The sequence below is a fragment of the Narcine bancroftii genome, chromosome 2 (genome assembly GCF_036971445.1).
Source record: "Narcine bancroftii isolate sNarBan1 chromosome 2, sNarBan1.hap1, whole genome shotgun sequence".
Lineage (NCBI taxonomy): Eukaryota > Metazoa > Chordata > Chondrichthyes > Torpediniformes > Narcinidae > Narcine > Narcine bancroftii.
In genome coordinates, this window is record NC_091470.1 from 94,988,192 (window position 1) to 95,001,543 (window position 13,352).

The window sequence follows — 13,352 nt, forward strand, 5'->3', positions numbered from 1 at the left end:
AGAAAATAAAGTAAAATTTTAGGACTACTATTCAAATAACTTTAAAATTTAAGGGATATCAATGAAGTCATTACCCTTCTCTCAAAGATAGGGTCCACTACTAACAACACTTCACAAAAAACATTATGAATAGAAAAAAATCTTAGGACTAGTTTCAAAACAAAAGGGATCTTTTCCTTTTTTTAACCAGATCTATAATGTGAATTTCAAAAATGTAGAAAAGTAACCTCTACTTAGAATTTACACACAAAAAGATCTTGTTATACTTTTTACCTTTCCTTCTATCCCCAACACCATATTCTTTTCAAAAGCCATTTTCACTTCTCAAACATAGGATCCAATATCACTCTTCCCAAGAAAAATGTATAAATGAAATGGAGAAACCCTCCCTTTAGCGTTTTAAATTCTGCCACCTCCTCTATTTTACAGGCACTGGGAAAACCCACTAACAAACACACATGTATGGATTTTCGAGGCCAGCCTCTTAAACTCCCAGGCAAAACAATTTCAGAAAATTTTATTTTTTCCCCAAAAGGATTAATATTAAACAAATATAAATACACAAGAAGTAGTATCATATTTCAGATTTAAAGAATCCGGTTGAAAGAAGTTCTTTCAATTTCCTTCCAAGTTGATAATTTGTTCACAAAATTCTTTGTTTCATTATCAGTAATAAAAACTTATTTTGTCCATTTGGCACCATGATTTTCAAATTGGCTGGTTGACACAGTGCAAATTTGTAACCTTTTCAGTGGATTAAATTCCCTTCTATGCAATATTAGTGCAACACTTGAATCAGAACAAAAAAAAATTCACCTTTAACTTCCAGTGGTTTTCCTTCTCTCTCCTTAACTGTTTTTGCTGCAGCTCGATGTTTTATTCACTATCATTAAATTTCAATTTCAATTAATATAGAGCGAGGTTTTTGATCCATTCCTGGATGTGGATAAGGAGATCTATATACTTTCTCAACTTCTATCTTTGCTCTGACATTTTGTACTCCCAGGAGATTTGGTAACCATTCTTGAAAGAAGTGGATGGGATTTATTCACCCCCTCCACTCCCTCTGAGTCCCACTATTTTAACATTATTACGTCCACTAAAATTTTCTAAAGAATCCATCTTTTCCAATATTTTTTCTGTTGCCCATTCATTTAATTCTTTCTCCATAGTTTCATCCATTTTTTTTTTCACTTCCATTACTCCTTCACTTAAAATCCCTATTTCTGTTTCGAGCCTGGTCACCCCTTTTAAAATATGATCCAGTTTCTTGTTAGTATTCTGATCTTTCAATAAAAGTATTTTCATTATATCTTCATTAGTATATTTTTCTTTAGTTTGTACTTAAACCAGTGAGCCATGATTTTTTTTTAAAAAGTTAAACATTTACCAGTTCATCCTCTTCTGTACTTTGATCAGTCTCCAAAGCACCATTTTGGGAGAGAGATCCTCCTCCTTGCTTCTTCCAGTTCTCCTTCACTGTGCACATTCCCAGTCTCTTTTTCCATATCGTCACTTGGCTCCAACTCCGAAGGCATTCCACTATTCCTCAGGCATGGATTGTCTGCATGGGAGGCAGAACAAGCTACAACCTCTGGCTTCTTGGTGTAAGTAGGCCCTTTTCTGTGTTTTTAAAAAAAAAACTTCTCATTGAGAGCTCAGTTGCCCATAATTGTTGATTTTTCTTTGACATTTTCACCTTAAATGTGTATTCTTCCTTATTTAAATTACTGTAAATTTTTTTTTTCCTTATTATAATTATCTGTGAGCTTTGGGAGGCTGCCTCCTTCTTCCTCTACATCATATGACATCCTCAGAGATAGGTTCTTGATTAGACTTGGCATCAAAGGTTATGGTGAGAGTGCCAGGCAGTGGGTTTGAACGGGAAAATGGATGAGCTCTTGATTTAAATAGTGAGGTGGACTCAATAGGCTGAATGGCCTATTTCTATTCCTGTGTCTTGTGGCCTTCAAAAAACAATCTCTACACCACATCCACTGTTCTTTCATTGTAACAGTTACTGCACGAAACTTGTTTGTTAAATTTACCTTGACTTTCCTAATCATGTTGTTTTCTTAAGTATCCTGTTATAATTAATAGATACTGGCATTTCCCAACTAATGTGTGAACTAACTTCTCAATACTGGGATTAGATGTGCAGCCCTTTGTGTAGGAACCATTATGCAATTCAGAATTTTGAAAATGAGCACCGACACTTCTATTTCCAAGCCTTTCCATTGGTCATCTCTAAGCCTTTACATGTAGGAACACTTGGGATGAAAACAAGCATAGTGAACTTAGATTTTTTTGTCTTCTAGGGAAAAGATTCTAGTAAAGATAAAGCAGCAGAAAACTAACTGGCTGTTGGAAGGACAAATAATTGAAAAGGTAAGGACACTCTAATTAATCTTAAAGATAAACTAGGATAGGTTTGATGGGATAGCTATTTAAACATGGTGCAAAATGCAGCAGGGTAATGCTAATTTTTTCCCTAAACTGTATTAGGGGTACAGAATGCTAAGTTTATCATCTGACTTGTATAACCTCCAGCTGAGGTTTAAATACTAAGTGGACTATAGTGTGAAACCACTTGCTAATGGGAGCTGGTAACTTTCCATGCCTTTCTGTTTACTGTATTTGAATGATCTTGTCATTGGAGTTCTCCAAATCAGTCCAATTCAACTACCACAATCAGCCCAGAGGGGTTGCCTTGCACTTCATTCAGCTCAGCATGACAGTACATCAGAGTAGATGAGTATAGATCCTTGATTTCCTTCCTATTATCAGTCAGCAAGTTGTGGAAGATTGGATGGTACTTTCTCCACAAACCTTGCACATCTCCTGATTGACTTGGAGAATGAAGATGGCGCAGCACTGAGTTCTTCACATGTTTCGGATTGGTCAAGGGAAAACTCTGATCTAAGATATTGTTCTGCATCATATAACGATTTGAAATCCGCTTTCTGGCTTTTTCATATTGAGCAGTGTTACAATTGTTTCAAATATTTGCACTTTCCCTCTGCAGGTGAGCCATGAATTTGAAAGGACATCACAACTTATTTTTGTAAAGATGATTAAAAAAACTTATTGAAATAAAATTTAGACTTTGCTAATTTTATGCCTAGTTGCTGTACAGTAAACAAGCATCCCCTATGGTTGTAGTGCAGCTGAAGTAAGTACTTAATCCCGCCTTTTAATTGGAACAAAGAATGTAGAATCTGTATAAGATAGGGCACAACCCTGATGGGTAACATTTCCACAACTGTATAATGGCCGTGCTTTTGAAGAACTCTGGCAAGTCTTGCCGTTGAATCTGGATTCTGACATTACACACATTGTGATATTTGCTGAGGCAGGTTTATCTTTTAATGATCAGGTAGGATATTGTTGGATGCCAGGAAGAAATTCCTGGGCCCCTGGCAGAGTAATATGTGCCCTTAAAGCCATGTTGGGTATGGAAGACTGAAGAGTGCTTAATGTGGTTTTATTTAAGGACTGAAAAGACAGTTTGGGAACTACAGGCCTACTCAGCCTAATATCAGTGGTAGGAGATTCTGAAAAGTGAGGACTGATTACAAATGTTTTATGACATGGGCTGTTGTCTACATGGACTTTTACAAAGCTGTTTACAAGGCCCTGCAATTATTCTGGGAAGTGGAGAGTGTTCCATAACTTGTAGATGGTGAAGAAGCTTTGGGAAGTTGCGAGGAGATACTTCAGGGTTGATCTGCTGCTGTTGTAACCACGTTGTGGATTTGTCTATAAAGTTCAGTTTCTTTTCTGTTCAACTCCATGACTCTGCATTGAGCATCTTGCTGTATGCTTGCAGGTTTTGAGCATCTGTTGGGAAGCTAGGGTTTGGAGAGACTGTGTGTAACGGATTGGTGTTAGCTTGCCTTGGTGCTGGTAGTCAGATGCTGTCCTGTGAGGGGCAGTGTTTCCTCATCTTGCTTAACAGCCACAAACCATGTAGAGGCTAAATCATTACAGGATTTTGTTAATGCTTTCTGAAGTTTAAGGATCAGATTTGATGCTTTGTTCAAGTTGTCTTCTCCCCTGATGGCCGTTTGGCTAATTAACTACTGACCACCCTGGTGTTCCATATTGTGGATAGTATTTTTGCCCTTGGTCCTGATGAGGGTTTTGACTCAAAACATTGACCATCCATTTGTCTTGCAAATTCTGCTGGACCATCTCGAGTTCCTGTGGCTGTTGCTGGAGTTTCCCATCATTGCATTTTCTTTGGTCTGCAAATGATCACATGATGCAGGTGCAGAGTTTGAAGTGATATCCAAAATGTATTAAACTTTCAATCAGTTCTCCAAAAGAAGCCTGACACATAATGCTGAGTATAACATGTCAGAGGAAACGAGGCTTTCATTGCCACTGCTTTGAAGATTGAAAGACTTGACTGAAGCGCAAGATCCTGAGAATATTGTGTGGGATATTTTCTCATGAGGAATCTAGAACTAGAAGCTGGTACAATTCTTAAGTAAACTATTTCAGAGCAGAAATTTTTCTTTGAATTGTGCTTCTTTGGATCAATTCCTCCAGAGGGTGTTAGAAACATTCTTTGAATATTTAAGGCAGGAGACTATGTTCCTGATAAGCAGGCAGTGTGTAAGGTTACGGGGTTGAGCAGGAATGTCGACAAGGTTATAATTCAATTCTGACCTTATACTCTTAGAAAATCTTGTTCACTGTAACCATCTCTTTGGCTGATGCTTCTTATTCAGTCATGATTCTCATCCTTCCATCCAAATTGCTCTAGTTTCTAGCCCAAGAATCTCCCAAGTTTTTTTCCACCATAGATGGTGTGGACCAAATGTGATGCCTTTACATATTGACTGTAACTGAAATTCTCTAACTGCCTAATGCAAGATTGGCTGAGGAAAGAAAGGTTGATCAAAGGTAGTTGATTCCAGCTAGGGGGTCTGTGTATAGACGCCTCCTGTGTGTGCCTACATCAATTTGAAGTTTGGAAGATGAATAGTTTTTTTTAAAGCAGATGAGATCCTGAATTTTTTCAACTAGGGTTGAAAATGAAATGGGAGACTGCAGATGCTAGAATCTGAAGCTACACATCCTCTGCTTGAGGAAATGAGTCAAGAAACAGCAACTTTCAGATGGGGGGGGTGTCAGTTTCAAGCTCAGACCTTGCCTATAAATGGCTTTGACCATTCTTTGTCCCTACCACTGCTTGACCTGCTGAGTACCTTCAACATGGTATGTCAAGCAATCAGCTACACTTTGTAAAACAGGTGGAACATCAATCTCAAAACCAGGTTGCACACGTTAGGAAGGATTAGTTTGCAGAGAGATAGGCTGGGGCATAGGTTTCAGATGAGGAATTTCAGCTGTAAGGTTAGACTAGAGTTGGAGTTGGTCTAGATGCAAATATTAAGCAATTGAAATGTTTACAAGATCATGGTTTGGATAGAGAAATAGAATCTAAGCCTTTCAGTGAATGGGTTGAGGAGCAGGCAACATGGACCCTAATCAATAAGGGGGAAAAACACAAGAGAATGTGAAATTTAAATTTTAAATGTAGACATGCAGCAGAATGACAGGCCCTTTCAGCCCATAAACCCATGCTGCCCAATTGCATCATGGGCCTGAAAAGTGAAACATACATTGCCTGGTCTGCGTATTTCCCCTCAGGTGTCTATCTTCTGAATCCACAGCAATGTTTTTCTTTCACAGTGGTCTGAGTCCATGCTTAGATCTACAGGTTTGAGTGACAAGAGAGCAACTATCTAGGGACACAGAATAAATATGGCAAAAAAAACCTGAAAGAACTACATTAATCTGCCACAGGAAGGAGCTGACCTGGAACATGTTCTCTAAAAAGGTGGAAGAAGCAAATTTAACAATTTTCAGAAGAAAATTCTATAACTATGGTTTATGGAGATATTTGTGGGTCTGGGGATGAGGGATATTAACTGGATAGCTCTTTCAAAGAGCTGACAGGTGAAATGGGCTGAAAGGCCTCTTTTTATTTCCTAATGATATCAAGGCTATTCAACTCATTGGGGACTATTGCATCACTCTCATTCCTGCACATTCCCTTGTAACCTATTCATTCTTGTACCCATCCAGTTCCTCTTAATTCTCTCACTAGCCTCTTGTACTTTAGATTAGCCAATTAACTGACCAAGCAGTACCTTGTGGAATGTTGGAGGAGACCCACATAGTCATGGGGAGAAGGTGCAAAGAGAACAGCTAGTGTTTGAGGTCACAATTAAACCTTGAGATTTGAGGCACTAACTGCATTAATTCCATGCAGAATGGGTGCTGTACTAATACTTTTTTTTGGTCTTGTGTAAAGGCACAAACAAGTGTAAAACAAAATACCTTGCATTTGTATACTTTATACTTCTGGAGTACAATTTCAAAAGTAATTCTCTAGTAAAGTATCACTATTGGGAGAACTTCAACACTATTGCCCACCTCAAATATCTAATACTTAAGGCAGTGTTTCTAAACACCTGAAGTTAATTGGGTGTGTACATTACAAGAGCACAGGTTCAACTAGTCTGCATCTCTTCATGATCTGTATGAATGGTCAACTGGATCAGAGGATTGGCAAGCACCAAATGTCAAACATCGACACCTGAAGGAGTGGGGGCCATTAATCAATCCTTCTGTTCCATGATCTCATTTGTCAGTAGTTTACATCATCTGGAACATGTGCAGTTCAAATATCTTCCATGCCAGGATTGGGGTACAAATAAGGAAAGACAAACTGATGATTTTTTTTGGGAAGTAACAGACAGAACCCTTCGAGTGGTCCTGAGAGACCTCTTACACTGAGCAAGACTGGTGTGTCAGCAACTCAATTCTCAGTTGGACAGCACCTGAAACATGCAGCATTCCCTTGTCTCCTTCAGTGCAATGAAGTGTGCAGAATAGGAATGCTGCCAGCTGGTACATTCCAGAGAGCGGGAGTAGATGAGGAATCTACACAAGCTCAATGTTGCCAACGCAAAGGCACAGGGACAAAGACTTGCCACCATCGGAGGACTGGGTCCTGTGTAACACTTGGAGAATACATCAATAAAAGAGGCCATGAGTGGAGTTGGTCCTTTAGAATGTATTGACTTGATGATACCTTTTGAATAAAACAAAATGCCTTGTTTTAAGTTTGTTTCCTGTTTATGAATAGTTTTGCTCTGATAAGTACAGTCCATCCATTACCTCAGTGCTGCCCTTCCCACAGAACTGCCTTTTTTAATAAATATACAAACTTTATTCAAACTACAATGTTACAAACACAAAACTCACATAGAGCTACAATTAAATTGAAAAAGTACCATAACATTGAAAGAAACTGAGAGGCAGAAATTACGACCATCTCTCTTTTATGCATCAAATTAAAAACTATTTTCGTCATCAACCACGCGCACGGTCCCCTCAGGGACCTATCATTCCCTGAACTCAGCCACCATGTGTTACTGCTCAAACACCACACCAGCCTGGTCATAACCCTCAAAGACCGTCAGGCAGTCAGCTCTCTCAACCCGTGAATGACCAGTTTTGCCAACCCGTAAGGAGATCCACTGAATGCCCAGCCCCCTTCCACACCAGGCGGCTGGAGATCAGGATGGTGGGGCTGAAGTGAAACCAGAATTTGAGGAACAGCCTTTTCAGGTAAGCGAAGAGGGGCCAAAACCTCCTGTTCCACTGTCTTCTCCTGGCTGCAGATGTGACTGGCAGCAGTGGTGTCGGTAAACCGACTCAGGGAACAGTTACACGGCACTGCTTGATGTAGCATTCTCCACCTTAGGCCCCTGATTATAAAGGGGAGGACTCCTGCATACAGGAACTTCCACTGGGTACCCCACTCCCCCCCCCCCCAACACTGGGCGGTAAAACAGACCATTGTGTCGTGTCTGGACGAGCGACGAGAGCAACAAAGTGAAAGTGTGCAGGAGCAGCCTGTACAGGAACGTTTGGCACATCCTGAAACGGCACAGTGTGATTCACTGCAAGGCGGCCCACATTGTGCCGGATCAACTTCAATACTGCCCCTCCCACAGTGTGACCCTCCCTCAGTACTGCCCCTCCCACAGTGTGACCCTCCCTCAGTACTGCTCCTCCCACAGTGACCCACAGTGTAACCTTTCCTGAGTACTGGCTCTCCCACAGTGACCCTCCCTCAGTACTGCCTCTCCCACAATGACCCTCCCACAGTACAGCCCCTCCCACAGTGACCCTCCTACAGTATTGCCCCTCCCAGAATATGAAACCCCCTCAATACTGCCACTCCCATAGTGTAACCATCCCTCAGTACTGCCCCTCTGACAAATGTGTACTATCTTTACTACAGCATTAGTGTCAGGCTTGAATTTTTTTTTGCTCTTGTCTGAGGAAAGTGAGTCAGACTTAATAAAGCTGACAAGATTTTTACATTGGAAGAACTTTAAGACATATTGCACATCTGAATGGTTCTGTAGAATCAAGTATTCTCCCTTTTATCTCTGAACAACTGAATAGAATGTGTTCCCAATAATGACTGTTGTGGAAGGAGAGAAGTCAAAGCTTCCCTTGTACGTTGAGTGCAGGGAATCCTGGGTGGGGTGGTGGGAGAAACTGAGCCGAGTTTATTTGGAAGCTGCTGCGATGATGAGAGAGGTGCCAGTGGGGAGGCAGAAACTTTTGACAGCAGGGAATCTGCTCCCAAATGGCAATTTCAAAAGGAATGTGCGCGGAACTGGATAAGTTGAAGTCCCCCTGCATTTTTTTTAAAGGGTTATCCATGAACAGGATCTATTGGATCTGGAAGGGTTTAAGAAGAACAGGCTCTTACAATTCAGAGAGGAGATATAATTGATGTTAGGACACAGAATGATTTTTATTGATGAACAATATTCTTCCCATCTGTGCTCCATCCTTCCTTCACATATAACCTCTACAACTATTCCAACTATATCTTCCTCCAGTTCCTGAAATCCAAGAATTTCATGAAAACTCTCCATGTGACAGGATGGGAAGCTCAAAGTTCCTTGGTTTTGTTGATTTGGATGGGATAGAGAAGGTGTAAGAGGTAGAGGTGTAGCATTCCTAATCAGGGGGAATATTATAACTGTACTCAGCAAGGACCTCATGGTGGGATCATCAACTGAGGCAGTGTGGGCAGAGATCAGATATAAGAAAGGTGCATAGGGATATAAGCCTCCTAACAGCCATCAGAAAGTGAAAAAACAGATATGTAGAGAGATTATGAAAAACTGCAGTCCAACGCATTGGTCGTAGTCAGAGACTTTAATTTCCTCAATGTAGTGACTGGGACATCCTTAGTGCCAGAGGTTTAGATGAGGCAAAATTTGTTAAAGTATATCCAAGAGAGTTTCTTGGAGCACCATTTGGATAATCCAACCAGGAAGTGGGCATACTAGAGATTGTATTGGCAAATGAGCTTGGCCAGGTGATAGTTACAGTGGGAAAGCATTTTGGAAATAGTGATCGCTATTCATTAAGTTATGAGGGGCAGCACGATTGGCGTACCGGTTTACGCAATGTTGTTACAGTGCAAGCAATCCCTCGTTGTCTATGAGGCGTTTGTATCTTCTCCCCATGTCCGGTGTTTCCTACTGGTGCTCCAGTCTCCTTTCACCCTCCCAAAATGTACCAGGTGTGCAGGTCAATTGGGTGTAATTGGGCAGCAGTGGCTCATAAGGCTGAAAGGGCCTGTTACCATGGTGAATGTCTAAAAATGTAAAAGATATTCATAATTATCCTTATTCATAAGCTTTTTTAAAAAGTCCTTCAAGGTGACAAGTTTGCACAAAGGCATAAATCCCACCTAATCAATCCCTCCGATTAAAATTAGTTGTGCCCTTGGAAGTACAGTAGCTAAATACTGAAAACACACATCCCTCTAAAAAGCAATGAGCTGAGGCATTATGGGTTCTTTTACACACAATGAAGAGTCATCATCTTCAAATCTGTTTCTCTCTCCACAGATGCCACCTGAAGAGTTTGCAGCATTTACAGACAGCAACCTTTCAATGTCAGTGTGATCACATGAACTGCAATGAGTTTAGGAGGGATGAGAGTGGAGCCAGGTTACCTGATTTCACAAAGGGTTAAGTCCCTTGCTTCTTAACTCTCTCCCTCCCCCAAACTTCACCTCCTGTGCATTCCTGCCCTAGGAACAAAAGGCTCTTGCAGGTAGGTGTCAATGCCCTGGGTTGTATGTGTGACTGGTACATTTGGCCAGGATTAGTATGTGAGGGCCTTGCAACACCTCACATAATTACGACCATTTGGTCCTGTTTGCCTTTGATATTCTTGGGCTGTGTGGATTAGCTCTGGTGCTGACTGGCAACATATTGTTATGCCTCTTTTATATACCCACCATCAGTATGTTTCCATGCTGTATCAACTCCAGAATTACCTTCCTCCCCTCTTGCACTGCGCAAGAATGTTCTTCATCCATGGGAGTATCACAGACTGCAAAGCTTCTTCCATCTCTTTGATATAGGGTTTACCTTTGCTCCTAGAACGCTTCCACCAGCGCTGTCTCCGCTCCATCCTCAACATTCATTGGAGCGCTTTCATCCCTAACGTCGAAGTACTCGAGATGGCAGAGGTCGACAGCATCGAGTCCACACTGCTGAAGATCCAGCTGCGCTGGGTGGGTCACGTCTCCAGAATGGAGGACCATCGCCTTCCCAAGATCGTGTTATATGGCGAGCTCTCCACTGGCCACCGTGACAGAGGTGCACCAAAGAAAAGGTACAAGGACTGCCTAAAGAAATCTCTTGGTGCCTGCCACATTGACCACCGCCAGTGGGATGATATCGCCTCAAACCGTGCATCTTGGCGCCTCACAATTCGGCGGGCAGCAACCTCCTTTGAAGAAGACCGCAGAGCCCACCTCACTGACAAAAGGCAAAGGAGGAAAAACCCAACACCCAACCCCAACCAACCTATTTTCCCCTGCAACCGCTGCAACCGTGTCTGCCTGCCCCGCATCGGACTTGTCAGCCACAAACGAGCCTGCAGCTGACGTGGACATTTACCCCCTCCATAAATCTTCGTCCACGAAGCCAAGCCAAAGAGAGAGAAAGAGATATACCCACCATCAGTATGTTTCCATGCTGTATCAACTCCAGAATTACCTTCCTCCCCTCCCCACTGCGCAAGAATGTTCTCCATCCATGGGAGTATCACAGACTGCAAAGCTTCTTCCATCTCTTTGATATAGGGTTTACCTTTGCTCCACTAGTTTCTGTACTCCCATTCAGCAAAGGAACTGGGAATGCCTGAGGCAAGCGGCTGTGGGCCATTTATCCCAAGATTCCACAGTGGTTTTCTCTCTCTCTTTGTCCAATATCATCACCAATTCCTCCTCAGTCATCCCAACTTCTTTAAGTACACTTCCCAGTGCTTCACAGTAAACAACATCCAAAACAGAGTGTGCGAGACGTGTGTTAATGTGAATAACAGCCTGAAAATCCACATACACTGAAGATATGGTCAAGTGAAATAAACAGAGAGAATGTTGGAAACACTCTGCAGGTAGGCAGCATGCGGTGGAGGGAGAAACAAAGTGAACATTTCATGACAAACACCCTTTTGATTAGTTAATTCTGATTAAGGGTACTGGCATTGTAAGGGTCTGTTCTTCAAGGGTTTTGAAAGACAGAGGACAGGGAGGTTTGGGGAGTCTGTTTCAGAGCTGAGTATCGTCACATCTGAAGGCACGGCTGCCAAAAGTCAGAGTACAGAGATCAAGATGGACTAGAAGAAGTAGCAGAGATGGGGAGATGCAAGACTGCAGAAAATGAAGACTAGGGTTTTACAATCAAGATACTGCCACACCAAGAATTAATGAGTGGTTGATAAATCGCACTTGGCAGTTGTTTCCTCATAACAGTATGAAATCCATTAAAAAATTGGTTGTGTGAGAGTGCTTGAGGTAGATGGATTCAGAAATGCTAAGTGCGGGAACTGGGACTGGGAGAGCTGCCTTCTAGAAGTCAAGATAAAATAAACACAAGCATCTATCAGTTGATGCTTCTCTTATTTACTTCATCAACTGTGATCCAACGTTTAACGCAAGCAAAATTACATTTATGATTGATTTTAAAGAAAATTATGTTTCTTGGCAAATAATTAATGGGTTTACAATTAACAAATATCTATATTGCTAATTAAACAACAAATAACAAAGCTTGATAATTAGCTTAGCCAAAATATCTTAAAGAAGTTGGATCTGAAAATCATCATCCACGGAACTGACAAGAGTCACATTTTAAACTGAGGACCATGATATTATGAGAGAGTGATCTGCCTGGAAAGGGCTTGATCTCCCAGGCTGAGAGCTGTGATTGCACCGATGGAGGGAAGGATCTTAACCCTGCCTATAGACCTCTTATCCCAGTAGAGGGACACTGGGTTCACAATGAAGAACACGCAGGATTTTTAAAGAATTAGCTGAGGAGATTGTGGAGGCTTTGGTAGTAATATAACCATATAACCATTTATGGAGTGGAACCGGGCCATGTCGGCCCTTCAAGTCCGCACCGGGTCACTAGATGAAGAACACGCAGGATTTTTAAAGAATTAGCTGAGGAGATTGTGGAGGCTTTGGTAGTAATATAACCATATAACCATTTATGGAGTGAAAACAGGCCATGTTGGCCCTTCAAGTCCGCACCAGGTCACTAGAACAACTCCACTAGCTCAAACCCCCCGCTCTCCACTAATAACCCTCCAACCCCCTCACCTCCATGTTCACATCCAACCTACTCTTAAATGACAGAAGGGACCCTGCTGCAACTATCTCATTCAGAAGATCATTCCATTCTGCCACCACTCGCTGAGTGAAAAGGCCACCTCTAATATTTCTCCTAAAGTGTTGATCCCTTACCCTTAACTCATGGCCTCTTGGAGACCAGAACTAAGTACAGTACTCCAAACCTGGCCTCAATGTCTTAAACAGCTGCAGCATCACCTCCCAGCTCCTATACTCTATACTATGATTTATGAAGGCCAGCATACCATATGCCTTTTTAACCACCCTGTCTACATGGGAATCCACCGTCAGTGAACTCTGTACCATAACCCCCAGGTCCCTTTGCTCCTCTGCATGCCTCAATGCCCTCCCCTTAACTGTATATGTCCTATTCTGGTTATTTTTACTGAAATGCAACACCTCACACTTGTCTACATTGAATTCCATCTGCCATCTTTCAGCCCACTCTTCCAAACAAACCAAATTCTTCTGTAATCCAAGAAAATCTACCTCACTATCCACCACTCCCCCTATTTTTGTATCATCCACATATTTGCTTACCCAGTTAACCACACCCTCCTCTAAATCATTAATATAAATGATAAAC

At 41.6% G+C, this 13,352-nt stretch overlaps 2 long non-coding RNA genes across 3 annotated transcripts in view; one reads left to right on the top strand and one right to left on the bottom strand.

Annotated features, from left to right (window-relative positions):
• Positions 1-1,432: 1,432 nt before the first annotated feature.
• Positions 1,433-10,167, top strand: LOC138753913 (uncharacterized). Of its 2 annotated transcripts, none has more exons than XR_011351508.1 (3): positions 1,433-1,607; positions 2,319-2,388; positions 9,966-10,167. It is a non-coding gene; the product is annotated as an uncharacterized lncRNA (long non-coding RNA). The 2 variants fall into 2 exon arrangements; XR_011351509.1 differs by lacking the exon at positions 9,966-10,167 and adding an exon at positions 3,026-3,074.
• The window catches only part of LOC138753912 (uncharacterized), a 41,650-nt gene continuing 36,556 nt past the window's right edge, over positions 8,259-13,352 (bottom strand). The window contains exon 4 of the long non-coding RNA XR_011351507.1: positions 8,259-9,709. This is a non-coding gene — a long non-coding RNA (uncharacterized lncRNA). The remainder of the gene's footprint in view (positions 9,710-13,352) is intronic.